General features: G+C 45.5%; 1 long non-coding RNA gene across 1 annotated transcript; it reads left to right on the top strand.

The window, feature by feature from the left end:
* LOC110257023 lies at nt 22,108-25,315 on the top strand. Its single transcript, XR_002339176.1, has 2 exons — nt 22,108-23,955; nt 24,058-25,315. It is a non-coding gene; the product is annotated as an uncharacterized LOC110257023 (long non-coding RNA).

Genomic DNA, 27,546 nt, shown 5'->3' with positions numbered 1-27,546 from the left:
CTAAATGAGTCTGTCCCTCACTTGCTGTGCTCCAGCCACAGTCCATCTCTCACTTCCTCAGGAACCTCACACTTCTTTTGGCTTGCCTCTGGGCAGGTGCATTGTGGTCAGGATGCGCTATGATTTTTATGGGCTCTCAGCACTTTTGCTTTTGTGTGTACCTTCCTAAATAATCTAAAAACCCATATGTTTTATGACATTTGTACCAAGGTGAGTGTAATTCAGGTTGGATTTTATTTTTTTGTCTTTTTGTCTTTTGGGGGCGCACCTGTGGCATATGGAGGTTCCCAGACTAGGGGTCGAATCGGAGCTGTAGCTGCCAGCCTACACCACAGCCAGAGCAATCCTGGATCCGAGTCTCGTCTGTGACCTACACCACAGCTCATGGCAATGCTGGATCCTTAACCCACTGAGAGAGGCCGGGGATCCAACCCGAGTCCTCATGGATACTAGTCGGGTTCATTAACCACTGAGCCATGACAGGAACTCCATCAGGTTGGATTTTTTTTCTTTTTCTTTATATTAAACATTAAATATAAATTATACATTAAAATCACATAATGTAAAATTAACTATTTTAAAATGTCCAATTCAGTCGTGCTGTTGTGCAGCCACCATCTCTGTCTAGTTCAAAACATTACTGCAAAGAGAAACCCTTCTCTATTAAGTAGATCCTTTCTTCCCAGTCTCTGCTTTCTGCCTCCATGAATTTACCTATTCTGGATATATCATGTAAGTAGAATCATACAATACATGGCCTTTTGTGTCTGGTTTCTTTCACTTGGCACAATGTCTCAGAGGTTCATCTATGTTGCATCTTGTATCAGTACTTCATCCTTTTTCATGGCTGAGTAGTATTACATTGTGTGGATGACCACGTTTTGTTTAACCTTTCATCCACTGAGGGGCATTTGAGTAGTTAACCTTTTTGCTCTTGTGAATTGTGCTGCTATGAACATTTGTGTGCTAGTGTTTATTTGAATGCCTATTTCAGTTATTTTTTTGGAGGGGGGAAATATACCTAGGAGCATAATTGCTGGCTTCATTATTTTCCTGATTTTAAAAGAAACTGGAGTTCCTGTCATGGCGAAGTGGTTAACGAATCCGACTGGAAACCATGAGGTTGCGGGTTCGATCCCTGGCCTTGCTCAGTGGGTTAAGGATCCGGTGTTGCCGTGAGCTGTGGTGCAGGTCGCAGACAAGGCTCAGATCCCATGTTGCTGTGGCTCTGGCATAGGCCAGCGGCTGCAGCTCTGATTCGACCCCTAGCCTGGGAACCTCCATATGCTGCGGGAGCGGCCCAAGAAATGGCAAAAAGAGAAAAAAGAATGAAAGAAAGAAAGAAACTGAAACCTGTTCCATGGACTCCAAACATATTATGAGCCCAGGCATTGCACCTACTGTGCCCGATGATTAGTTGGACTCTGAGATGCTTCTATTGCATCTTTTAAGGAGAGGGGCAGCCCCACCTTGTAGAATGTCCATTGGGACAAACTCCTGTGCCTTGTAAGCAGAGGGGGACTACTGAGTGTGACAGAGAGGGGCTCTATTCTCACTTCCCGTCCCAGGGAGAAAAATGAATTGATGGCAATGGTCAATCTAGCTCAAAGCAAAGAACTGCTCTGCATATCTGTCTCATCAGCTCACTGCCAGCTCCCTCCGTGAAAGCCCATCCCAAACCCTCAGCTCCCGGAGCCAGAGTCCTCTTGGTTCTCATGCTTTCGTCTTATTTCACTGCCTCCCCTTGGGGAACCTGAACTTAACAAAAGAAAAATGACCAATCCCTTTGTTCCTGAGGCCAGCACTGGCGTGGGGGTGGGGGTGGGGGGTGTTAGATAGTAAACATAACCATGTTATGCTGATCTAAATATTTTTTTCAAGACCTCATGCTTATCGGAACATCTCTAGTATAATTTGAACTTTATGGAGAAAAAAATTCCAAGTAGAATAAAGCATAACAGGGAGCATGATGACTCCCCTAGTGCGCTGTCATGAATGTCCTCTGGCATTTTTGCCACAACCTGTCAGTAGCAGAAGACAGAGGGCATAGCCATGTTTGGTTTGAATACATCTTTCTGTTTTTGTATTCACATCAAGTTCTTTATTTTCCTTGCCTTGACCGCTTACAGGTTAGTTCAGCTCAAAGCCGAAAAGGAGGCTTGTACAGGGTTTTTAGCAAAATGGCTCAAGTATCTGAATTTACCAACCCTACCATTTAGAGCTATCTGACTTCCTCATTGTTTGTCCACACACTAGGTGTTTAAGAGGAAGCGCCTGGGCAGATCAGCCATCCTTTCATGTTCTCCGCATCCATGCTTCCTTATGCTGACGTTTGTAACAAGAGAAGATTATAGTCAGGAAAAGTCCCGACCCATTTCTTTTTTTTTTTTTTTATAAGTCAAACCCACAATATTTTCCATTCCCCCTTTTAATTACATTTGCTCTGTGGTTTGGGAAAGCAGACCACATTGCTTGCTGCCTAAATTATTTTCTAACTACCAAATTGCTCCGTCCCTGCACATATGCCCAACTCATCTCCTACATGTTTTCAGGCAAGCTGTCTTTTAGGACATTGAGTTCTATCCTTTATTTTGATATATAATTATAGCATCAATGTCTGTACACCTTTTGTTACAAATATATGCTAATTATTTTTTCCTGTTTCAAAATCATTAAAGCAGTTCTTAGGCATTAAGGGTATTGTCAACAGAGTAAATATTGAACAAAGAATTGTTAGGCAGGGGGAAAATCCAGAGAAATCCAAGTTTCTGTAGATAAACCTAATAACTTTACTCTTGCCATGATGCCTCTTAATATGTTTTTGACAGTCAGGCATTAGCGATTCCCCTTCCTCCCTTTGAATTATTTTATGAAATCAAATGGGTCGTCATGATTAATGAGATTATTATTACTAAGATTACTCTGTAGTCTTTATTTCATCATTTTAAAATTAGTTCCACTTGGAGATGTGCAAATAGTATTTGTCAGTACTTAGCAAATGTTTCACCGTGATGGAAAATTGCCTATACTTTTGTCAAGAGCAGGAGACAATGGTAAACAGCACAGTACTGCAGGACGGCTAATGGGTCTGGGAAACCTGAGAACATAGGCCAAGACTATTATGGATTTTTTTTTTTTTTTACATGGAAAGAGGAGAAAGAGTGAAGAGTGCTTTCTGAATCCTAGATCCTGTGAATTTCCCCAATACTGTATTTTATGAGAGAAACTAGACATCAAAGGGTTTTTCTTAGCCTGTTTGATAATTGTTCTCCCCTCTACCTCAGTTTCACATCTTTCCCTATGATTTACAGATCTGATCTTCTTTCTGTGTGTGTGTGTGTGCTTTTCTTTGCTTTTTAGGGCCGCACCTATGGCATATGGGAGTTCCCAGGCTAGAGGTCTAATCGGAGCTACAGCTGCCGGCTGGCCTACGCCACAGCCACAGCCACAGCCAGGCCAGATCCAAGTCGCATCTGCAACCTACACCACAGCTCATGGCAAGGCCAGATCCCTGACCCACAGGGTGAGGCCAGGGATCAAACCCGCACCCTCATGGATTCTAGTCGGATTTGTTTCTGTTGCAACACGAAGGGAACTCCTATAGATCTGATTTTAATTTCAAATTTTGAACATGGGACCTGAGCCCTTAACAGTCTTAATTCTCAATTACAGCATCTAGTTACTGAAATTATTCTATCCAGTGACCCAGGGATGTACAAGAAGGCATAAGAAGGTACATTGTGAAACTCAAAAATAAAACCTGGGCTATGAGTCTGGTGGCAGAAAGAGCTCTAAGTCTTTTACTCATCGATACTGGAAACCTGGGTGATGAAGGCACGTGTCTGTGGGTGCAGCGTTCATGAAGTACCCAATTAATATAATAAAGTCGAACCTCTCAGGGCTTTGCCAGAGTTAATTAGCACTTCCCATTGTCTGATGTTTCATTACCTGCTAAAGTTGCTTATGGAAAGTCTTGCAAGAGGTGTTTTATGAACACATCGTAACTATTTTTATGGATTTTAGTGATTTAGACCAGATTCATGACCCACAACCGCATTTGCCATTTTGAGCAATAGAGACTTTATTTTTTTCAGATTTTGTGCAACGAATATCAATTTTTCCTTCCTTTGAGAAGTGCTTAAGAATGATACTCAAAGAGTGATTTTATTTGGTCCTTTATGACAGAAGTGAAAATGAAAGGAGATTTGGAGACGTAAACTAACCTTTGCCCTTATGTGAAATCCTGGGAACCGGAAATTCCCTTTTAGAGCTGAGTGTCCTAGGTGCCTGCACAGACTGTTGCAGGAGAGTGGAAGAGGGTCATTTAAACCAGAGTCAGGGTGACTGGAAGTCTTCCGAGGGACTGACAAAGGCTGAAGATAGATAAGAATGGCACAATTAGGCGGGAAACTCCACACATCTATTTGGTTGGCCCCGTCTCCTTGGGGCTTAGCAGAAGACCTGATTGGGCACAACAGGAAGTCAGATTGTAGGAAGGGGCTGCTTGTGTAAGGGCCCTGCAGAGTAGCAAGCTCGCCCTTCACAGGACCACTGGAGACACAATCCTTTAACCCTACGCAAATACGTAGGGCAGCGGCAGACTCTTGGAAGGAAGATCTTAAGGGCAGTTGGTGCCATGAATTAAAAGCTCCTAGGTGGCTGCCTCTATGTTTAGCGTCTGCATGACATCATCAGTTGGAACTAATGAAAGAGGAAAACCAAGGAAGAAAATGCCACGGTGATCACCAAAGCTTCCTTCATGAGTGGGATCTGGGCTCCCACCGGGGCTCCCCAGGGATGCCCACGGCTCTATGGAGGGGGCAGCAATCCTGAGGGACTTCCTCCTTGTCAAAATATGACAGAAGCCATCCTGCAAATGAACATTGTCCTGAAAGCATCGGGAGAAATAACGTACAGGCTACAGGGATCTCCCTAATGTTGATTCTGGTAAGTTTTTTGCTTTTGTTTTTGTTTTTTTGCCGTCAATAACATAGCAGAAAAATGAGAAGATAAAATGTTTCCTTTTCAATTTCTGTTGAGCAGGATTCTAGTGGAAAGGAAGCTCTCCCCTTGTGGTTCTCTGAGCGCTCTGACAATTGATCAGTGTTGGCATTTCCAGTACCGACTTGGCTCCAGTGGGTCTGTCACTGAAAATAATTCGATAACGGCTATGCTGTTCTTTCCTGGCTATAGCCTGCTGTCCTCTGCCTTCTGCTACATCCCAAACAAGCCTAGTGTCAGGAGGGTGCCTGGATGGTCATGGCCTGGGTGCACAGTCGACATGGAAGGTGACAAGGTCCTTGTCACACTCCTCACAGTGGAAGAAGATGGTGCCACCGGGAAGTGACAACACACTCTTGTCCCTCCACAGGTGGAAAAGGCTTGAAAATTATTTTGATGCAGCTGCGGCCACTGCAAAATATTTGCATCACCCAGAGAAAGGCATCGCTCAGGGCAGATGCAGCCCTCCCAGGACTCAGGGCTTGGCAAGGAGACGTGACTGGATTTCAGTACCTACTTGCACCTTGTCCAGGTTTCGTCCCGCATGGCTCTGATTCCATGTGCCCCTCAAACAAGGCTGATATGATTACTGCAGATGGCGGCTGCTGACAGGAGTCTTAGGCGTGTTTGTTCCTGGCACTGTGACCTTCTTCTTTCTCTAGTCCTTTTCTCTCTGCGCCTCCCTCTTCTCTCCAGCTGGTACCTGTGGACTGGATCCTAATGTCAGCCTACAATCCAGGTCTCTGAGACTCCAAATCCTGCCCCCCTCGTAGTCCTACTCACCTTCTATCCCCTTTCTCCAAGACCCTCCCAAGGGACAGAAATTAATCTGGTTAATAAATTGGTGCTGTTGCTAATGGTTAATACTATATTACTCTTTCAGATAGAATCTGGATGAAAATTTATAGCACGGGCCACGGCATTTACATTTTAGTAGAGACCTTCAAGACCCTGAAAGATGAATGCTGTGAATTTCATGTTAAGGCAGGGCCAGTAAAAAGAGGCCTTAGGAGTTCCCGTTGTGGCTCAGTGGTTAACGAATCTGACTAGTATCCATGAGGACACGGGTTTGATCCCTAGTCTCGATCAGTGGGTTAAGGATCCGGCGCTGCCATGAGTTGTGGTGTAGGTTGCAGACTCGGCTCAGATCTGGCATTTCTGAGCTCTGGCATAGGCTGGCAACTACAGCTCCAGTTTGACCCCTAGCCTGGGAACCAACATATGCTGTGGGTGCGGCGCTAAAAAGACAAAAGACCAAAAAAAAAAAAAAAAAAGTGCTTCAGAGCTGCGTTTTCCTACATTTGTCAGGCACGCTATTTAAGTAGGTGAGCAGTATCCCCACATAAGAAGTGAATTCAGTTGATGACCCAAAGTGGTATTTGGAAATGTGGGGCAAGCTGGAGAGGCAGATTTATGAACGTGTCAAGGTTTTTTGTATGTTGTTTTTAACACTAACGACTCCGTTCGAACATGTGGTAGAATGAAACTGTTATCTGCTTTCCTGGCAGCAATCTTTTCCTCCTCTTTATTCTCAGTGGCCTGTGAATTTACTATACTTACTTAAATTGAGTATATTGTTGGATATAGTAAACTTATTCGCACTCTTGACCAGGAACAACCCAAAAGTTCTGGAGTAGATTCTCTTCATCAGAGCTTGGTCCAGATGGGGTGGCATCAGGTGCTGCTGGTGCTTTTCCCCTTCGCCTTTGACCATCAATCCTCAGTGGCCCTTGACTTTTACTCCCTCTTTCTCTTTCTCTCTCTATATATTTTCTCTATATATATAAAATATATATTATATATATTTATTTATATACTATATAATATATATATATATTTTTTTTTGGCCACGCCTGCGGCATGTGGAAGTTCCCAGGCCAGGGATCGAACTCCTACCACAGCAGCAACCTGAGCCACTGCAGTGACACCACCAGATCCCTAACCACGGAACCAGCAAGGAGCTCCCACCCTCTATATTTTTAAAAAAACTACTAACATTTTGAAAAATTATTTATTAAAAATTCGTAAGCATCGCTGAGCTTGCATTCTTTCCTCCTAATAACTTTTGAAGAAAGAGGGCTTCTCTCTATGTCCTTGGAGTTCCAGAAAAAGTACCAAGGCGGGTTCTTGCCACCCTGATGGGGTTCTGTGCTCATCCTTGATCCATTTGCTGTGGTCAGAGGCGTGGGACAACCTGATTGGTCAGGCCTGAGATACGGGCCACTCCTGCGTGTGGGAGGGGTGACTGTCCCCTGTAAACCATAAAGAATAATGTAGACAAGGGGTGGGTCTTCAGCGGAAGATTAGAATCCAATGACCAGGAGTGAGGGAAATAATTCTGGGCGAGTTAAACCCACAGTTGTGCATTGCACCATCAAATGGGACAGTAGTGTAACAGTGTCAATACTGAGAGGGGTTGGGGTGGAGGGGAGAAGTGTAGCTATATGGCGTAGATTCAAGTGACAACAGAAAGGTGAATTTAAAAAAAATTATAGGAGTTCCCGTCGTGGCGCAGTGGTTAACGAATCCGACTAGGAACCATGAGGTTGCGGGTTCAGTGCCTGCGCTTGCTCAGTGGGTTAAGGATCTGGCATTGCCGTGAGCTGTGGTGTAGGTTGCAGACGCGGCTCGGATCCCGCGTTGCTGTGACTCTGGTGTAGGCCAGTGGCTACAGCTCCGATTCGACCCCTAGCCTGGGAACCTCCATATGCCACGGGAGCGGCCCAAGAAATAGCAAAAAAAAAAAAAAAAAAAAAAAATTATATATGTACAGTTGATAGGAAAGGACTATTCCTTCAATTTATTTTCTATTTTTTTTTTAGGGCCACACCCACAGCATATGGAAATTCCCAGGCTAGGGGTTAAATTAGAGCTGCAGCTGCCGGCCTACACCAGAGCCACAGCAATGTGAGATCTGTGCCATGTCTGCGACCTACACCGCAGCTCACGGCAACGCTGGATACTTAACCCACTGAGCGAGGCCAGGGATCGAACCCACATCCTCATGGATCCTCGTTGGGTTCATTACTGCTGAGCCATTACAGGAACTCCTATTCCTCCAATTTAATAAGCTATTGCCAGGCTTGTTCACTGGATCTAATTTAAGAGGGAATAAAGGGAAGCTTGATAACCTTCGTACTTTTCATCCGAATTCAGTAGAAACTCTGTGAAATGGCCTCTAGACGGTTTACTTCCCACAGGTCACTTACCCGAGATCAGGGTGGCTGCCACCTTGTGGCCAGGTCTGCTCGTGAGATTGGAGGGGCCAGTAGGCCTTGTCGAGTTGTGACCTTCCAATTTCCAGATCACTTTTTCATGTCACTAATCAAGTGGCTATGGCTGTAAGCTTCTGTACAATAGAAACACTTCAAAATTCATCTGTTTTTGCAAGATGGGAAAGCCATAGAAAACTTTTTAAGTAAGATGTAAAAATGTGGGGTTTTCTTTTAAAAAGTAGATAGAGTTAACAAATGCTATTTAGTCTTGGGTTGTGAATGTATTCTAAATCTTTCCTTCAGGCCAGACGTCTTTGGGGTTTTACCTGCTCTGGTCTTCAGCCCTCAAAAAGAAACTGGCTCCTGACCGGAGCATGACAGAGTGTTCCAGGGACAGACACGGGGCTCATTAGCCACATTCTAGGCAGGGGTAGTATTTTACTTGGGATTCTTATTAACCATGCAACTATCATTCTCTCTTTTACTGCCTTTTGTTGAATTAATACTTCATTTACATAGAAAGAAACTTCTTTAATTAAACATTGCCTTTCATTAATCTAGCATTCTGCTAAAAATCACATTTTAACAAGACTTTATATCTCCCCACCTCTTTTATTTTATTTATTTATTTGCTTCTTTGTTTTTTTAGGGCCACATCTGCGGCATATGGAGGTTCCCAGGCTAGGGGTCCAATCGGAGCTAGAGCTGCCAGTCTACACCACAGCCACAGCAACATGGGATCCAAGCTGCGCCTGCGACCTACACCAGGGCTCATGGCAACACCAGATCTTTAACCCACTGAGTGAGGCCAGGGGTCGAACCCACAACCTCATGAATCCTAGTCGAGTTTGTTACCATTGAGCTACAACCAGAACTCCTCTCCCCGCCTCTTTTAAAAGTCATCTGTGTCTTTAAAGGAGCTTGGCCTCCTTTCTGTTCTGAGTTGTGAGCATGTGTCTACCATAGAATACAACAGTTTTTCTACAGCTACTCAGTGCTTTAATCACAATGCAAAAACAGCACTGCTAATCTGAACAATCTACATGGATGACAACTCCCTGAAATAACTATCAATTAACAACAAAATTGTCACTTATACATTGCCAACATTAAAGTAGGCAATTGTTATTTCTATGAGGCTATTGTGCTTTCTTTTTCTTCTCTTCTCAGGGTGTGGATATAGGGCAGGGGCCTGGGTTGAAAAGTCTAAGCTGATGACCATGTTGATTGTTGTTTTAATCACTGGCTCCTCTTTCTTACAGGTCATTGTGAAGTGAAGTCAGTGGTGCTAGTCACGAAATATCACTCCAGGCTTGGTGGGTGAACCTTGCTTTGGTTCTGCAATATCTACAGCATCAACTGTGTTTCCCAGGTCTATATTCTCTTCAATCAGGGGCTGTTGGAGACAGAGCATGGCGTGTGCTATTTTTTGTTCGATCAAGATCATGTCAAAGAAAACCCAGGCACTTCTGCTAAGACATCTGGAAAGAAGTTGGCCCAGCATGGTCAGGGCGGCGGCCCTGGTGTCATCCACTCTATACTATGTCAGCAAGAGCACCCCCGCCACCCCAGCCTCTGGAAGTGAGTGGGATGCTGATAGCAGAAGGAAAAGAATCGGGACAAAAGGCATCGAGGAGATCTAGAGTGCCAGGCCCACCTCAGGTATTGCCTATCTCTCCCTTCTCCAGAGACAGTCAGCAGGGTGGAACCAGATTCCTGGTCATGCAAGAACACCTTCAGGGAGGGCTGCTTCAAGGTAACACTCCAACACAGGCTGGGTCCCACATCACTTCATGGTGCAAAAATCATGGTGCACTAGTCAAGACCTGGAGTTCGATAAAATAGGAATTAGGACATAAATAAACTAGTTTTTTTTTTTTTTTTTTTTTTGTCTTTCTGCCTTTTCTAGGGCAGCTCCCTCGGCATATGGAGGTTCCCAGGCTAGGGGTCTAATCGGAGCTGTAGCCACCGGCCTACACCACAGCCACAGCAACATGGGATCTGAGCCTTGTCTGTGACCTACACCACAGCTCATGGCAATGCCAGATCCTTAAGCCACTGAGCAAGGTCAGGAATCGAATCCACAACATCCTGGTTCCTGGTTGGATTCGCTAACCACTGCGCCACGACGGGAACTCCTAAACTAGTTGTTTTGAGTTGAGTGAGTTCATCTGCCCATTGACAGGTGGTGCTTTTCCAACTGAAGACAAAAGTTTGACTCAGAACTTGCAAGAAGCAGCCATTCCCTCCTTGGGGGTATTGCAGTGGAGGGGAGAAGAAAGTGCCTTCCAGCCTGACCTTGGGTTTGGAAGAACCGTGCTTTGAATTACTGCCAATGTGGCCAGGTTCCTTTCTTGGATCTTTGATTTATTACCTCAAAATAGTGAGAATTATTTCATAGGGGTGTTTAGACGATTAAGTAAGCTGGTACAAGTAAAGCATTCGGTGTGTTGTTTGTCGGCGCTTACAAGAGGCTTGGTCACTATGAATTTAAAGAAATAACAACAAAGACTACTGACCTAAAGATATTTCAGTTAATGAAGTTGCTTTGCTTCTTTGATTCTGACGAAAGGGAATTTAAACTCTTACATTTAAAAAGTCATGAATTAGCATGTACATTTTAAACTCGATTTTAAAATCCAGTGAGCTATTATTGTTATCACCATGCATAATAACTTCATCGATTGTCTTCTGCCTCAGGCTTCCCTGCGCAGCTGGGTAGGTGCTGTTTGTAAGTGAGTCAGTTTCACAGATAGACTGTGACATGTACAGGTGGCATTTAATAAGAGTATAGCACGTATCCTTTGTCTTCCCCCCTTGGTTACATCATTGGACTGTTTAGAGCAAAGAGAGCAAAAACTATTATCCTGATTTACCAATCAGGTCTTACCTGGAGAAGAGGCGACTCTGCTTTTTTACGCTCATCGGCGTAGGTTTGGGAGGGGGGCACATTGTAGGTGCTGATAAACCACATTTGCAGTTATTTACCATTTTGCATCTCTCCCTCTGTGAATGCTTCCCTTACGCCAGACCAGTGTAGCGCCCGCCACAGCGACGGCACTGATGCCAGGCGCGTGTCTGCTTCTCCAGCAGCGTGGGAGACGCACTTCACCTGGGGGCTCCACCCTTCCCAGGTTACAGTTGCTGCGCAGAAGAACAGTTGCCTCTGCTGATAGGGACTGTCTCATTGCACCCCTTTTCCAGGCCATCTGTCTGACCTGGACCCATTCCAAACACTACGGCTTTGTTGGCAGAATGGTCTTCCTGCTACAGAAGTTTTGTAATCTGCTAATTGACAGGGTAAGGAAAATTTATATTTGGGTTACAGCTGAAAAGTTGGATGTTTCTTTGATGGGGCTTTAAATACTGACATGTGCTGCGCTGGTTTTTGATTTTAGGCATCCTCCTTTGTGCGCGAGCACACGCTCTTTTTCCCTGTGTTCTCTGCCTCATTGAGGACACGGCATCCTTTCGAGAAGAACAGCAATACGATCTACTGGGGAATTATCCTCTACTTAGTTTACTCATTAAGCAATGATTTTATTATTATTATCTCTTTGTAGTATGAGACAGATGGCAAAGAAAGAGTTTGCTTTATTGAACAAGATGCATGGCAAATCTCCATGAATGGTTAATATCTTCAGTAGTCATTCTGTCTAATAAGCATCTTGGCTTTTGCACAGGGCCTGGTTCTACACTCAGCCCTTAGTTTAGGTTAAATGTTCTCAACCCTCTCTCTGTACACATGGCTGGGGGCAGAAGAATCTTAGAGAAGGAAATAGCATTAAAATTGTGCTGTTCTAGGGAGTTCCCTTGTGGTGGATCAGGTTAAGGATCCAGTGTGGTCACTGCAGTGGCTCAGGTCGCTGCTGTGGCGTGGGTTTGATCCCCGGCCCTGGCTGCCAGCAAGGCCAAAACAGAAATCATGCCATTGATATGTATGGTTGTCCTCATCTTGTGCAGTAACACTCAGTGATCAAGCCCCGGCCAGACCCATGTCCCTAAAGCACGTGCTCGTGTTGGGGGCCGTGCACGAGTGTGGAGCAATAGCCTGCCTCTGGAGCCAAGCAGCCCCCTCAACCTGCATCATTACAGCACCCGTCACAAAGAAAGATGAGAATGAAAGAAGATTTCTTCCCTACCTTTGAAAACTTCAAAGAAATTGTTCCCAATCTGGTTCTGATGATCCATGTCTCAGGCCAAGCGCACGCAAAGGTTGGAAATCTGCACACTGATCGGAAATAGTTTTGGGAAAGTCGGATTTAATCCCACGAGCCCAATGATCACTACCAAGAACGATCAGGGAAAACCAAAGTCCACAGCAAATTTTAATTTGCCAACTGCATAAAATGTTCAAAAGAGCAGAGGTCTCATTTACATTCCTCCCTCTTATATGGGATTTTCTTCCATATTAGTAATTAAAGGGTGCAGGCTATAGAGCGCAACCATATCCCATAATAGCCATCGGGGACACACTAACAACTTCCTTGAAGTAACGCACACTAGGGTGTTTATGGTTCAGTGTCACATAGGCTCTCTTTGATCTAAATTAGGATTCATTGGCAAACTCACAATAGGCTCCACATGTACCCCTCTCAACCTCTTTCTTTTAATCATGGAAATTAGAGATGGAAAATACCCATTAAGTCACTTAGTCCACTTCCCTGCCAGGGTAAAATTGTTGCCTGTGATACAAGGGGAGGGCTCGGTCCAGCTTACATTTAAATGTCTCAGGGGATAGGCGGCCTCCAGATTTTATAATTTTCCTCTTCCCCTTAAAATTTGGGGTGTGGGGGGAATGCAAAGCAGAGGAAGAGATTTCTTCCCCGCCTTAGGGGTTGGAGGTAATGGGTGGTGGGTTGTGAATGTGCTCACGTGGTGTCAGCTTTCCCGAAACCACGCCCCTTGCGACAGGGGTTCAACCCCTGTCGTCCCCCAGCAGGTTTTCCTCTTCAGCTCAATGGAGCTTTTCACGGACTTTGCCTGTCCCCTCAAGTGAGCGAGCACCCAGGTCTGATGAGGGAGCACGAGGCCCAGCAAAGGAGAAGCTTCGTCTGCTTTAGCTCCCGGGTTGGTTGATGACTTCTTAACTGCACAGGCCCTCCCAGCTTAGCGTGCGATGCGCCCTATGAGGTGTGAGCACAGGGGTGGCGGCACTGCCATCTTATTCCAGGCGTTTTTCTTGTTGGAACATTTGGCTTCTGAAAGAGGAGAGATGCCTGCCGTCGCACGGTGAACCCTCTCCCTGACTGATGTTCAGCTGCAAAAGCAAGACTCGGCGTCTGCCCGCATCTTCCGCATCACCGGATCGCCAGGAAAGTGGGGAAAGTAGCGACCCCCACCCCCACCGCGGGCCATGTCCCTGTGGGACCCCCTCTACCGGAGACGGCCCGGCAGTGGCTGAGATGAGACCTAAAAAGGGAAATGGTGACCCAGGATGAGAGTCACGTTTTGGTCTGTTTCAGGGGCTCTCTTTCTGATGGAGCTGCCAGACTGACCCTAGGGAACCCGCCTCTTTTACATGAAAGACTAAAGCCTAGTGGATTAAAGGCAGAGTTTTTTTCAGGATTTCTGTCAGCAAACCTAATCCTGGTTAGGGAGCTATTTCACATCTCATGAACGTCGGAAATAGTTCGGTTTCAGAGTTCACATTGTGGCACGGTGGAAACGAATCTGACTAGGAACCACGAGGTTGCGGGTCAATCCCTGGCCTCGCTCAGTGGGTTAAGGATCCGTCGATGACGTGAGCTGTGGTGTAGGTCACAGACACGGCTCGGATCCTGCGTTGCTGTGGCTGTGGTGTAGGCTGGCGGCTACAGCTCCGATTCGACCCCTAGGCTGGGAACCTCCACATGCTCCGGTGGGGCCCTAGAAAAGACAAAAAGAAAAGGATTCCATTTCTGCTGGTAATCAGTGCCAGGCCACACTTATTCCTCTGAACATGGCCTTGAACTGTTTGGCAACATGGGTATGTGGAATAACCCCAAACATACAAATTCTCAAATATATGATCAGCTAAAATAACAGTAAAGGCATTGAGGAAAAGCGTTCTCATTCAGTTTCTCTTATGTATTCTGTTCACAACGTGTAGGCGTGTTCAGACGCTCTCAGTCCACAGAGGATATAATGAGAACACAGGCCAAAATGATGGTTGGTATAAATAAAAATGGAGGGGGGAGTTCCCACTGTGGCTCAGAGGAAATGAATCCAACTAGGAACCATGAGGTTGCAGGTTCAATCCCTGGCCTCACTCAGCGGGTTAAGGATCTGGCGTTGCCGTGAGCTGTGGTGTAGTTTGCAGATGTGGCTCGGACCCTGAGTTGCTGTGGCTGTGGTGTAGGCTGGTGACTGTAGCTCCCATTTGACCCCTGGCCTGGGAACCTCCATGTGCTGTGGGTGCGGTCCTAAAAAGACAAAAAAAAAAAAAAAAAAAAAAAAAAAAAAAAATGGAGGAAGGGTATGAGGAAGAGCATGAGTAGGACACCAAGACCAGGAGAAGGTAAAAATGGCCAGGGGTCCAGGTGGCCAGGTTCCAGGGAGATGTGTGTACAGGAGAACAATTGTGGTGTGGGAAGAAAATATATTAGAGGGTTTAGTTAGAGCCATTTTTCATCTAAAATGATAGGCGTTAAGATTTAGTGCCATTGGACATGTGTTTGTCCTGTGCTTCCCTCAGCCCCTGACACTTCTAGAAGGCATCTGGGGAACACTGAGGAGAAGCCCCACAGCCAGAGAGTCCCGGAGCCTCCTCGTTTTCTTGGTTGCTTGCAGGAGGCTGGGGCATGGCGCAGTACACGTGTGTTCAGTTAGTGGATTTCTGGTTTGTATTACCCATGTTTAAGTGTATCCTCAAACAAGGAGGATCGTAGCTTAAAAATCTTTCTGTGGGAGTTCCCGTCGTGGTGCAGTGGTTAACGAATCCGACTAGGAACCATAAGGTTGTGGGTTCGGTCCCTGCCCTTGCTCAGTGGGTTAACGATCCGGCGTTGCCGTGAGCTGTGGTGTAGGTTGCAGATGTGGCACGGATCCTGCGTTGCTGTGGCTCTGGCGTAGGCTGGTGGCTACAGCTCCGATTAGACCCCTAGCCTGGGAACCTCCATATGCCACGGAAGCAGCCCAAAGAAATAGCAAAAAGACAAAAAAAAAAAAAAAAAATCTTTCTGCGAAGAAACTGCTTGTTTTGCATGTCACACTGGTTATCATCTTCGAGCAAACAAGGTCCTTGTGCTGCTTAGGCAAGCTTTTTGTCAGCCCTATGAAAAGAAATATAATCTGGAGTTCCCACTGTGGCTCAGTGGGTTAGGAACCCAACTAGTATCCATAAGGACGCGGGTTTGATCCCAGGCCTCCCTCAGTGGGTTAAGGATTGGGCTTGCCATGGCCTTGATGTAGGCCTGGAGCTGCAGCTCCAATTCAGCCCTTAACCTGGGAACTTCTGTATGCTGCAGCTCCAGCCATAAAAAGAAAAAAAAAAAAAGTACATATAATCTAGTCAGGGCCGAAAGAAGAGACTAAAACAATTTTGAAATTATTAGAGGACCCATTGAAATATGGATTTATGGCTCCACTCGTTAACAGTGCACATCAAACTCTGAGTATGTTATGGCGACAATATCAGGTTGTAATATATAATCAGGTACATGCATATAATTTATAAATAAAAAATAAATATACAGCTACTAGGAGTTTGTCCTAAAGTTTTTTCCCCATGGAGATGGGTGAGATAAAAAAAAGTTTTGAGAAACCTGTTGCAGGCTAATCAAGGCCCACAACTTCAAGTTTGATTCTGAGCTTCCTAGAAGCTTTAAAAATTGAGAGATAAAGAGAAAAAGAGATGGACAGTTAGGCATAACTGTCATGCTCAGAAATGACAAAACGTACTATTTCCTCAAGAAAGGTAAAACTTTTCTCAGCTTGATTAAAAAAAGGAAATTTTTTAGGGGGAGTCTTTCTCATGGGGACTGAGTGATACATTGGACAATATTCTCAACATTTTCCGCATGGCAGATGCTGCCAAGAGTTTTGTTTGACTGCTTCACAAAGGATTTTTGATGAATGCTGAGAGCAATATATCCAAATGCAGCTTGAAGGACTGTGAGGCACGAGGGTGACAGGGCGCGGAGATTCAGCTTTCTGGTGGACCCTCTAAATGCAAGCCTTGGACCTAGGGTAAGTATATCTTTCCTTAAATGTCACTTCCTGCAGCAGGGGTTTGGGTTGGGCGTGGCCAGTCTAAGCTTGGTTCTCTGGCAAAGCTGGAGTGCTGGTTATCCACATGCTAGTAAGGGCAGATTCACATGCTTGGGAAACTAAACAGAGGGACCAACTTTTCTGAGAACAAGGAGTTCCGGGATGCCCTGAGCTGAATGGAGTCCATCTCACCTGTGCCAAGAGGCTGTTCCCCAGGCCAAGCCACATCTGTTAAACTGGGACCCGTGCTCCCACGGCAGCACCACCAAAGGGGTGAGCTCATCACTTGCTCCTTGATTCGCTTGGTCCTCACGCAGGCAGCCTGGTGGAGGTTCTCCTCACCCATGACCTTGATCAGATTTCAGGCAGCTCTCAGTAAAGCTTTCTCTCAACCCTTATGTGTGTGTTGCTTAAGCAGTTACTGGCTGGTCAGGAGAAGGAGCCTCAGAACCAGGACACCTAAGTTTGTACCCTGGCTCTACTGCATATTAACAATGAGATCTGGGGAAATTTACATTTCTTCTCTGTGTCTCAGTTTTCTCATTTGTTTTTTTTTAAAAAAAGGAAAGGATAAGAATAACATCTCATAAGTATGAGAATTAAATGAGTGAATATCTGTAAACGGCTTAGGACAGCACCTGGAACATAGTAAGTGCGTTCAAATATTATGGATTTCTGTCATAAACAAAGAGCACATAACTGTAAAGAAATGGATGGGGTCTGGAATCAGGCTGCCTGGAGTCAAAACGTGGCTCTGCCTCGTACCTCTTGTGTGGTCTCCCTGGTTCCTTTTGTCATGTGGGGACAGAGTCGTCACATGGATTACCCAAGATAGCATCTAGAATGTGGTCAGGACAGGTGCTTGCATGAGGCAAGCTCTGCATAGGTGCCACTTGTCACTATTGTAGGTGCTGTGTCGGTAACTGGAATCTTTGTAGTGCTGACATTTAGCTTTTAGGTGAATTTTACCTCCAAATCACTCAGTTTTCACCATCACCCTGTACCTATTGAGAGATGGCTTGATGCTTGGCTTAAAATTCAAACCAGGGTCACTGGTATTGGCAACCTCCGTTTCTGTGCTCCGATTTCCTTAAATCTGTGCAAAACAATCACCAGAGCATTGCATAAACAATGTATGTCCATCCATATTTTTATTTAGGAATTTTTAACCCTGTAATTGGGTTACCAACTTGTGATTTGTTTTCACTGTAATCTCCCGAGACTCCCAGCTCTGTCACAATCCTCTGACCTTTCTGCCTCGCCCCATCCTCCTCCCCTCTCCCCGCCTCCCAGCTGGATGACATTTTCTCAGAAGTTGCCAAAACTGTGAGCCTCTCGCCTAGCAGCCTGAAAACTTGCAGCACTGAAGCAATGAGCTGCTCCTATGGGTTTATTTTGGGTGTGTTTTCCCAGATCGAATGTGAAAGTTGAGATGAATTTGGGTAACATTTTAGGAATCTCGTCCCCTCTCCCTACCACTCTAGCCACCAGGTTCTTCATGTGCAACAACTCTTTTCCTGGGCTTCACAGCAGAGCCCCCTGGATGGCTTTCCAGTGGGGGGGGAAAGCCGTGTCCTCACTGCTGGAGTTGGGTGTGCTTGAGTGCATGGCCCAGCTGAGACATCTGGGACCTCATTAAAGACGGGTTAAGGATGCCAGAGGGCTTTTTAAAAATTAAAATCTCCAAAGAGTTCCCTGGTGACCTAGTGGTTAAGGACTCAACATTGTCACTGCAGTGGCCTAGGTTCAGTCCCTGGTCTGGGAACTTCTGCATGCCTCAGGCACAGCCAAACAAAAAAAAAAAAAAATTTTTTTTTTTTTTTTAAATCTCCTAAACCACAAAAACCTTATTCTCTGTGTTTGCAGCGGGTAAACCAGTGTTTGCTGGCCTAACACTGGTGTGTGTGCTGGTTGCTTGAATGTGGAAATCCATCTACCCACTGGTGGGTGCCCCTGTCCCAAGCCCCTGTGCCACACCCTCTCCCTCACCCCGGCTGCTCTGGACCCCTCAGAAAGCCCCTCTTCACTTCCCCAGGATCCAGGCTATCACACCTGGATGAGACCAGATGGCGAGGCTGATTTGTGAAGTGTCCCCATGCCACAGATCTGGCCCCAGGGAGCCTCAGGCATCCTCTTCTGCCCTCTCTGGGTCTTTCCTGTCCCCTGGCATCCTTGATCTCTCAGCAGCCTTCTTTCTTGACTGGTGAGTGCTCTGCTATTCACAGCTGTGACCACGAGCACGTTCCCGCCCGGCCCTGACGTCAGCTTCCCCCCTGCAAAAGGGAGGTAAGACAGGGACTGAGGGGGGAAAAAAAAAGTAGTTCCCATTGTGGCTCAGCAGAAACAAGTCTGACTAGCATCCATGAGGACGCAGGTTCGATCCCTGGCCTCACTCAGTGGGTTAAGGATCTGGCATTGCCATGAGCTGTGGTGTAGCTTGCAGATGCAGCTCCAATCTGACGTGGCTGTGGCTGTGGCGTAGCCAGCGGCTGTAGCTCCAATTTGAGCCCTAGGCTGGGAACCTCCAGATGCCAAAAAAAGAAAAAAAGAAGAGGAAAGGGACTGAGGCCCAGAGCTTGGCATGTGGGAACCTCTGAAGGAGCTTAGCTCTCTTCCTCCTCCTGCACCCCCCTTCCCTCCCCCTGCCCCTCTTCCCTCCCCCTCCTCCCATCCTCCTCCTCATCTCACCATCTTTCTGTACCAGGAGCCTAGTCAGTAGCTATTTACCAAGCCCCCGCTAGGCAGTCAGGTATTAATGAAAATGCTAAGAGTGCTCACATGTGTTCAGAAAAGGGTCAGAGGCTAGGGGCGGGGGAGCTTCATCCTTCTTGTTCTGACCTATCTGCTTCTTGCTGACATTGGAGGAATAGCCAAGAGGATGAGAGTGTGTTCCCAATTCTCCCGTGATCTGGGAAGCAGCTTCTTAGTCACTTTATGCTCTAAAGGATGATATCCCTGCGGGGTCTGCCCTATACAAGCCAGCCTCTCATCTGCATCTTATAGAGATTACCTTTTCTGGCAAGTCTGATCTCATGGGCTTTGTTTGGTGCTTTGCTGGTGGTTCTGAAACTTCTCTGCACGCTAGAATCACCTGAGTATCTGAAACCCATGCTGGTGCCTGGCTCCCAGCCCTGGAGCTCCGATTTGGCCTGTATGGGGAGCTGCATAGGCAGTGGGACCATTCAAATCTCTCCAGGAGTTTCTCCCATGCAGCAATGTGTGGGAACCACTGTCACGGCAACCCCACGCCATGTTGGACCCAGGGATACAAGGTGAACACTTGCTGAGTTTTGGGGTGTGGGTGGGGGATGGGTCAATGAAAGGTATCTAGTTATAATAAACTTTTGCTAATTCCCTGTTTATCATTTCATGAAGGCACTTGTTCTCAAACATTCTTTGCATCAGAACCATCTGGTAGGGAGTTCACGTCATGGCACAGAGGAAATGAATCCAACAAGGAACCATGAGGTTGTGGGTTTGATCCCTGGCCTTGCTCGGTGGGTTAAGTACCCCACGTTGCTGTGAGCTGTGGTGTAGGTCGCAGATGTGGCTCAGATCTGGCATTGCTGTGGTTCTGCCATAGGCCAGCAGCTGCAGCTCTGATTTGACCCCTAGCCTGGGAACCTCCACATGCCTCAGGTGTGGCCCTAAAAAGCAAAAAAAAAAAAAAAAAAAAAAGAATCGTCTGATAAAATTCAGATGCCCAGAGCTTCTGACTCAGTAGTTGTGTGTATGTGGGGCTGATAATTTGCATGTGTGTGGGGGGGGTGGCTGATAATTTGCATGTGTAACAAGTTCCCAGTGGGGGTTGAGTCAGCCAAAATCTGCTGAGTTTAGACTTAAATCTGACCTAGACCTCAATTCCCAAAGATTAAAAAATGCTAAGCGGTGTAGAAAAGCATTCCATTCACTCACACATTCATGCATGCGTGTATTCCTGGAGCCTCTCTTATGTATCTGCTTTGTGCTCGGTACCAGGGAACAAATGTACTGCAAGGCCCCAGACATAGGCACTTAAAGATGAAATGGCAACACCAGGCAGTCTTTGAGTAAGATCAAATTACCTATGCTCTAAGTGAGAGCTTGGAGGAGGATGCGTCTGTGTGTTGGGAAAGTAAGGGACACTTTCGTTGAGGAGCTGGGTCTTAGGGCCAGGATCTGGGCTGAGTCAAAACTCAAGGGGGTGGGATGGATCTGACAGGTGTTGAGATTCCACTGGGCAGGACATCACACATCACAAGTGATGAGGAGTGTGGTCCCTGCCTTTAGCAGCCCACGTGCTCCTAGGGAAAAGGAATCCTGGGATGGGTGAATTCTAGTGGGTGTCAGACGTCCTGGCTATTTACAGCCTGGAGGAGTGGATGACACAGACTATCAAAGAAAGGGGTAGAGAGGGGCAGAGTTTGATTCCATGCCATGGGGAAGACATGACATTTCATATTTTATCAAGAGCAGATGTGGGCATGAGTTGAGGTGATTCAAATGCAAAACCCGCCAAATCAGAGCTGTCCTAAACCCTCCAAGCTTTGGGAAGACTGGAAATGTTACAATCTATGGATTTCAGTTCTCCACTGGTGTAGTAATCTTACCTAGGAAATGTGTAATATGAGGTCCATTTTTCCTCTTAAGGGTGAAATGTGTGAGGGAAGACAACACAGGGAATATTTTCATAGAAGTAGCAGTAAATTCAGGTTACCCTGCGGCACAGCTGGGTATGTGCATTGGCCTGACTCCAAAAAGTTATAAAGGGAATATGAGCAAGTGCAGCTTTGCTCCTCAGTGCATCAAAATCCAAATCTTTTACAATTCTTTTTATGTTGGCCCCAAAATGTTACTTGACTGAAATCATCTGCCCCTGGATAGCAAAGGATGTCTCACAAACTACAGACTATTGATCCACTTGACATTCCAGGTTCCTAATAGCGAGCGCTGCCCCCACCCCCTTTATCTAGAACATGGACTTGAGTGTGATTTATGGGTAGGAATGATTTAAGGCTCAATTACCCTTCTTTTAACAACTCCTGCAGTGCCTCTTACTCTGAATTGGAGCGCATTTTCCATTTGGTTCCCTGTGCTCCAAATAATTGTCCTCTCCATTTTAATGTGCTGACTTCTTCCTTGACTTTAAGATTCACCTTGAAAGAAAATGAACATCTGCTGATGTTTCATAGATACTGGACTCCACGCTAGCCATCGACATGGGTTATCCATGTCAGATGATCAACAGCTCCTTGAAGTAGGGATTATTTGCCCCCCCGCCCCTGCCCCAGAACTGGTTTTTCATTTTGCCATGAAGAAAGCAAGACTCAGAGAAGTGAAGGAATTTGCCGCTTGTCCCATATGGTGGTGGACATGAACTAGAGTGACTGCAGAGAAAGACCCTCAATGCCCAGGCGTGGAGGTAGTACCTGACTCTCATCAGCGCAGCTGAATTATTCTTAGAGGGTTTTGCAGCTGGAGTTGGTTTCTCCCCGATGGTTAAACTGGGGATGAGGAAGAGTTCATGGTTTCAACGCCAAGGACAAAGCCAGCCTGAGAAAAATATGCCGACTTGAGAAAATGGATGGATCAGCAATGAGATCCTGCTGTATAACACTGGGAACTATATCTAGTCACTTGGGATGGAGCATGATGGAGGATAATGTGAGAAAGAGTGTATATATGTGTGTGTGCTGGGTCACCTTGCTGTACAGCAGAAAATTGACAGAAGACTGTAAACCAGCCTTGATGGGAAAAAAAAAAAATCATTTGGAAAAAAGAGAGAGAGAGATGGAGAGAAAGGAGAGCATGCTGGGCTGTGAGGCCCTGGGCCCAGAGGTCTCTGACATCTGGTGACACCCACCCCCCTTCCCAAATGGGGATGTGAGCCTTGTGGTAAGTTTGCCTTTTTTGCTCAAGCTAGTTTGGGTTTCTGTCTTTTGCAATCAAGTGTCCTCATCTTCCTGGCGAGCAGCACGGAGATGTCGGAACACGTGATTTTCTGTCCGAGGCGCTTGCCCTCCTCAGGCTTTCCTTGGCGCAATCTGAGGATAGCCTGTGAGTGATGTCCTCAGGTCACACCTTCCCCTTGGCCTTCTTGGATTTGGGGAAACAAGGAAGAAAGGCAAGAATCTGACAGGAGTCCAACTGCATGCCCTGCTGTGACCGCGACAAATGCTGCTGCTTGTCTGGCCCATGTGAGTTTTACCTGAGCTCGCAGACCAGGACTTTTGACTTGTTATATCTGGTAACAGAACATCTTAACTGTAAATACATTTAATAATGTGACTTTGGAACTGAATCTAAGAAGTCTTGCCAGAAAATCTGGAATTAAACCGTCTTTGAGTCAACAAGCAGACAAGCAAACAAACTGAAGGCTCACGGAGTATGCACAAGGCTGCATTTGGCTGAGAGAGACAAAAACAGTCACTGGAAAGGAGGTAAACAACGGAAAGAGAGCCTGGGAGAAGGAGCGAGAGCCTACAGCTTCACTGTGAACTGTTACCTGCCTGGGTGGCTTCCTGGGAAACAGAACTTACAAGGCAGGGGTCCCTCTCCGGAAGAAGCTCTGGCTTTATTTTGACTATTAGCAGTGGAGAAACATGCATTCGACAGGCAGGCTGAGCGTCTGGAAGGTGCCGCTGGACCTTCTTGGTCACCTCCTCTGACCACTGTTGACCTCGGGCTCCTCTCTGGTGACATGAAGAGAGTCACAGAGGCTCCCTTCCAGCTCTAAAATGCAATCCTTCTGCGAGCGGGAACAGAAAGGGAAGAGCATATGCAGTTTTCTGATGGAATCCCAGTAGACATCTGCTTAGATAATGTGCATCTTCAAGAAAAGGCAGAGGGGAACGGATTGGTGTTGCTGCTTTTCTGCTCAGTTGTGGCTGACGGAGGAAATGGCACGAATGGGAGCCAGAGACAGTGCGACTCCTATTATTTTCCGTGCCTGAGTTGTCTTTGTCATCTGTTTCTAATTAAAAAGAAAAAAGTGTTCTCCCCATCCCCACCCCTGGCCTTTTATAAGGAGTTAAATCCAATCTAAAAATAACAGGAGGGGGCAGGCTTAAACTGGCAGACAAGGAAACCCTGGAAAATCAGAAGTGGAGCATGGAAGAGTTTGAGCTGGAAGCATGTGCGGGAACTGCCTGCGTTGGACCGGAGGATACAGTGTGTGAGATCATCCCTGTGACCTCGGACTGCATTTCAGATTTCCGCTTCCGGCTGCCGGTAGAAAGTAGCTGATTGCTTCTATGGTAGGAGAGGGAGAATTGCAGAAGTACAAGTGTTTGCTTATGAACTGAGGGAGAATGTAGCATCTCTAATAGGTACCGAGGCGAGGCGAGTCTTAGTCTGCTTCGGAGAGAAGTGGGCTGTGAACTGAATCCAGCGAGTGGGCTGGAGAGGAGCCAGGAGGCCAACTAAGGACAGGATCGTTTCCCCAGGGAGCTGGTGTCTGGGCATGAGCTACCCAGGAGGAGGGTCCTGGAAGCAAGTCCTGGCTGCACAGGGATTCCCAGCAATTGTCTTTCCAGGATGCCTATGAACGTGTTTGGGAAGAGTGGCAGAGGTGTGCTGGGGCAGCCAGATAAAGGCTGTGTTTCCTGAGGTGGCGGGTGCCTCCTGGAGGAGTTCTGGATCTGTGCAACTAAATTTATGTGTCCTTCTCCAGGGTCGGAAAATAGGGCTTCCTAGAGAAGGTGCAGAGAACCTGTAGAGGGAATTTCTGGTCCAGGTGGCTTAGAAGCAATGCCAGCTGAAGTCATGGGCATCATCAGGCTGCTGGAGAAACAAACACCCTCAAAGCTGAGTGGTCTGACACAGCACCTTCATTTCCAGCTCCTGTTACATGTTCCTCTCCCTGGCAGGAGGCTCTGCTCCACACAGCCATTTACAAAGTCAGGGTAACAGAGACTCCACCGTCTTATAGCTGCTCCATTGAAGTAACCTGCCCCCTCGTCGCCCTGGAGGGTCCCATGGGGTTTTCCTGTGCTTTCTTCCAGAAGGCATACTCCCTTCTCTCCTCAGCCCAATGGTCAGGACTAGTCATATGGCCATGCCCAACTGCCAGGGGGTTTAGCCCTGAGAAGTGGTCTGCAGGCTCCAATCAAGGAACAGGGAGGCTTCACACGGAGGGCAGCATTGATCACTGGGTGTGCCAGCGGGGTGACAGATGAAAGGAGAGCTTAGCATGATCTCTGACAACACAAAGAGATGGAGGGATGGGTGAAGATTGAAATGTGTACTTATAAATACAGTACAATATTCCCAGAAGTTCACTGACAGGCATCAAACTGGCCATTTGGCAGGGGGGATGAGTTGGTTGTGTGCTTGTGTATTAAAAATTTGGGAATCCAGACTAGAATAATCCCTATGGCATTATTTGGTGAACACTCCTGGAAACTCACATAATTTAATTAAGATGTGTTTATTTTTCTTTTTTTGACATATGTATATATACATATATATATATATAGAGAGAGAGGTATGTTGATTTATAATATAAAGTATTTCTGTGTGTGTGTGTGACTGCTTACTCAGAGTATGAAGAGTAACAAGGGGCTGTTTTTATGGAAAACATATTGTTTGATTATTTTGAGTGAATATTGATAGCATATCCATATAACACGACACAAAACACTCTGTGGACCTCTAGTTCCCCTCCCCTGAAAAAGAAAAGCAAAGGAGGACCTTAAATATAAGAACAGAGATGAATCCTTCAACTCAATAACCCTCCAAAGAAATCAAGTGCTGTGTGTACAACTGAGATCCATGAGAGTGCCCAGTGGTACGAAGAGTGTAAGCTCATCGCATTTACAGTTGCATATTTCTAGCTAGAAATCTCTAGCAGTGTCCCAAATATGATAGTAATTTCAATGTAGGTTACATCATCCTTGGATAAAAAATAAAGCAGTGATTGAGACATCCTACCATTTCGTCATTTTGGGTTGTTTTTGTGGATTATTAAGCAAATACTTTACGTATCCCACCGATGAAAACACACTGATGACGCTTGCTGAATTTAGTCTCAATGAACCCTTTTTTTTCTTTAAAGTGAACTTTTAAGCAAATATTTGCTGTTTTGTTTTACTGAATGAACCCATTTACTATTTTTCTTAAAGCTTAGAAAAGTCCTCTGAAACATTCGGATAAAGCTGATAATGAGCATTTCTTATTCTCTCATATGACTTTACAAACTTTAACTACAGTACGCTTTTGACACACATTTATTGAACAGATCTTTCAAGTCTTATACACACCTTATTCCCAAGATTAAAAAAATATATATCTAGAAATTTTAAGAAATGGTCTTGGAATGAAGAAAGACTTGGAGAAACAGTAGAAGTATTTCAGAGCTTCAGAGCAACTTTAAACATTTACCATGAGGAAATCAATCATAGTCTAAAGGCTGTCCAGGAGTTCCCTTTGTGGCTCAGTGGGTTAAGAACCCGGCATAGTACCCATGAGAATGAGGGTTCGATCCCTAGCCTCGCTCGATGGGTTAAGGATCTGGTGTTGCCATGAGCTGTGGTATAGGTTTCAGATGCGGCTCAGATCTGGTGTTGCTGTGGCTGTGGCTGGCAGCTGGAGCTCCGATTCTCTGATTTGACCCCTAGCCTGAGAACTTTCATATGCTGCAGATGTGACCCTAAAAAGGAAAAAAGAAAAAGAAAAAAGAACTGGTGGACTACTACCATCTCCTGGCCTCCGTGACCACACTCATGGCTCTGGAGGCTCTGCTGTGATGGGAGTCAAGCTGGAAGGATCTTTGTTTCAGTTCTGCCCCTAACTAGCTATGCAATTCTGGCTAGTCTATGGACTCTTTTTCATCATCTGTAGAAATCATCAAAGTGATAATTTTTTTTTTTTTTTTTTTTTTTTTTTTTTTTTTTTTGCCATGCCTGTGGCATGCGCAAGTTCCCAAGCCAGGGTTCGAACCCACACCACAGCAGTGAAAATGCTGGACCCTTACCCAGTAGGGTACCAGGAAACTCCAAACTGATTATTTTTAAGGATCTTAGTACCGAAACTACTTGATATAAGCCAAATGTTCTCCACAGAGCTGTGAATAAATTCAGTGAATTTTTAAGAGGATAACAGATTTGACATGTCAGATGGCCTTGGCATGTGTTTTTGTTGATTTTCGTAAAGGTTCAATCAAGGCATCTCCAACTGCCAAGTATACTCAACAGGGAAGGGATGGCCTCTTCAATTTTCCTTATGGTGCTGGAAGAACTGGATAGTCACCTGCAAAAGAGTGGAATAGGACCCCAAATTATACCACTCACAATAATTAACTCAAAATGGATTAAGGACTTACATGTAAGAAGTGAAGCTGTAAAACTCTTAAAAGAAAACATAGGGGAGAAGCTCCTTGACACCAGTCTTAGCAATAATTTTTTTTGGATTTGATAGCAAAAGCACAAGCAACAAAAGCAAAAATTAACAAAGGAGACTACATAAAACTAAAAGGCTTCTGCACAGCAAAAGAAACAATAAAGATGAAAAGGCAACCTATGGAATCAGAGAAAATATTTGTCAAGCATATATCCAATAAGGGGTTAATATCCAAAATATGTAAGAAACTCATACAACTCAATAGCCAAACAAAAACAAAACCATAAAAATCCACCCACACACACACACACACAAAACCCAAAGGAAAAACACACACGTAGAAACTCACCCACAAACAATCCCATGGGCATAGGGCTTGAACAGACATTTTTTCCAAAGACATACAAATGGCCAACAAGTACATGAAAATGTGCTCAGTATCACTAATTATCATGGAACTGCAATTTGAAAACACACCAAGATATTACCTCATACCTGTCAGAATGGCTATCATCAAAAAATCTACAAATAACAAATGTTGGTGAGGATACGGAGAAACAGAATACTGGTGCACTGTTGGTGGGACTGTAAACTGGTGCAGCCTGGAGAATTCTAAAAAAATTAAAAATAGAGCTACACTATGACCCAGCAGTCCCACTTCTGGGTATATATCTGAAGGAGAGGAAATCCACATCACAAAGAGACCTCTGCACTCCCATGTTCTTTGCAGCATTATTTACAATAGTCAAGACATGACACAGCCTAAGTTTCCATGATAGCCGAATGGATAAACAAGATGTGGTGTGTACAGACACAATGGAAC

The sequence above is a fragment of the Sus scrofa genome, chromosome 15, assembly GCF_000003025.6.
Source record: "Sus scrofa isolate TJ Tabasco breed Duroc chromosome 15, Sscrofa11.1, whole genome shotgun sequence".
NCBI classification, from domain to species: Eukaryota; Metazoa; Chordata; class Mammalia; order Artiodactyla; family Suidae; genus Sus; species Sus scrofa.
This window is presented reverse-complemented; position numbering and strand designations above follow the sequence as displayed.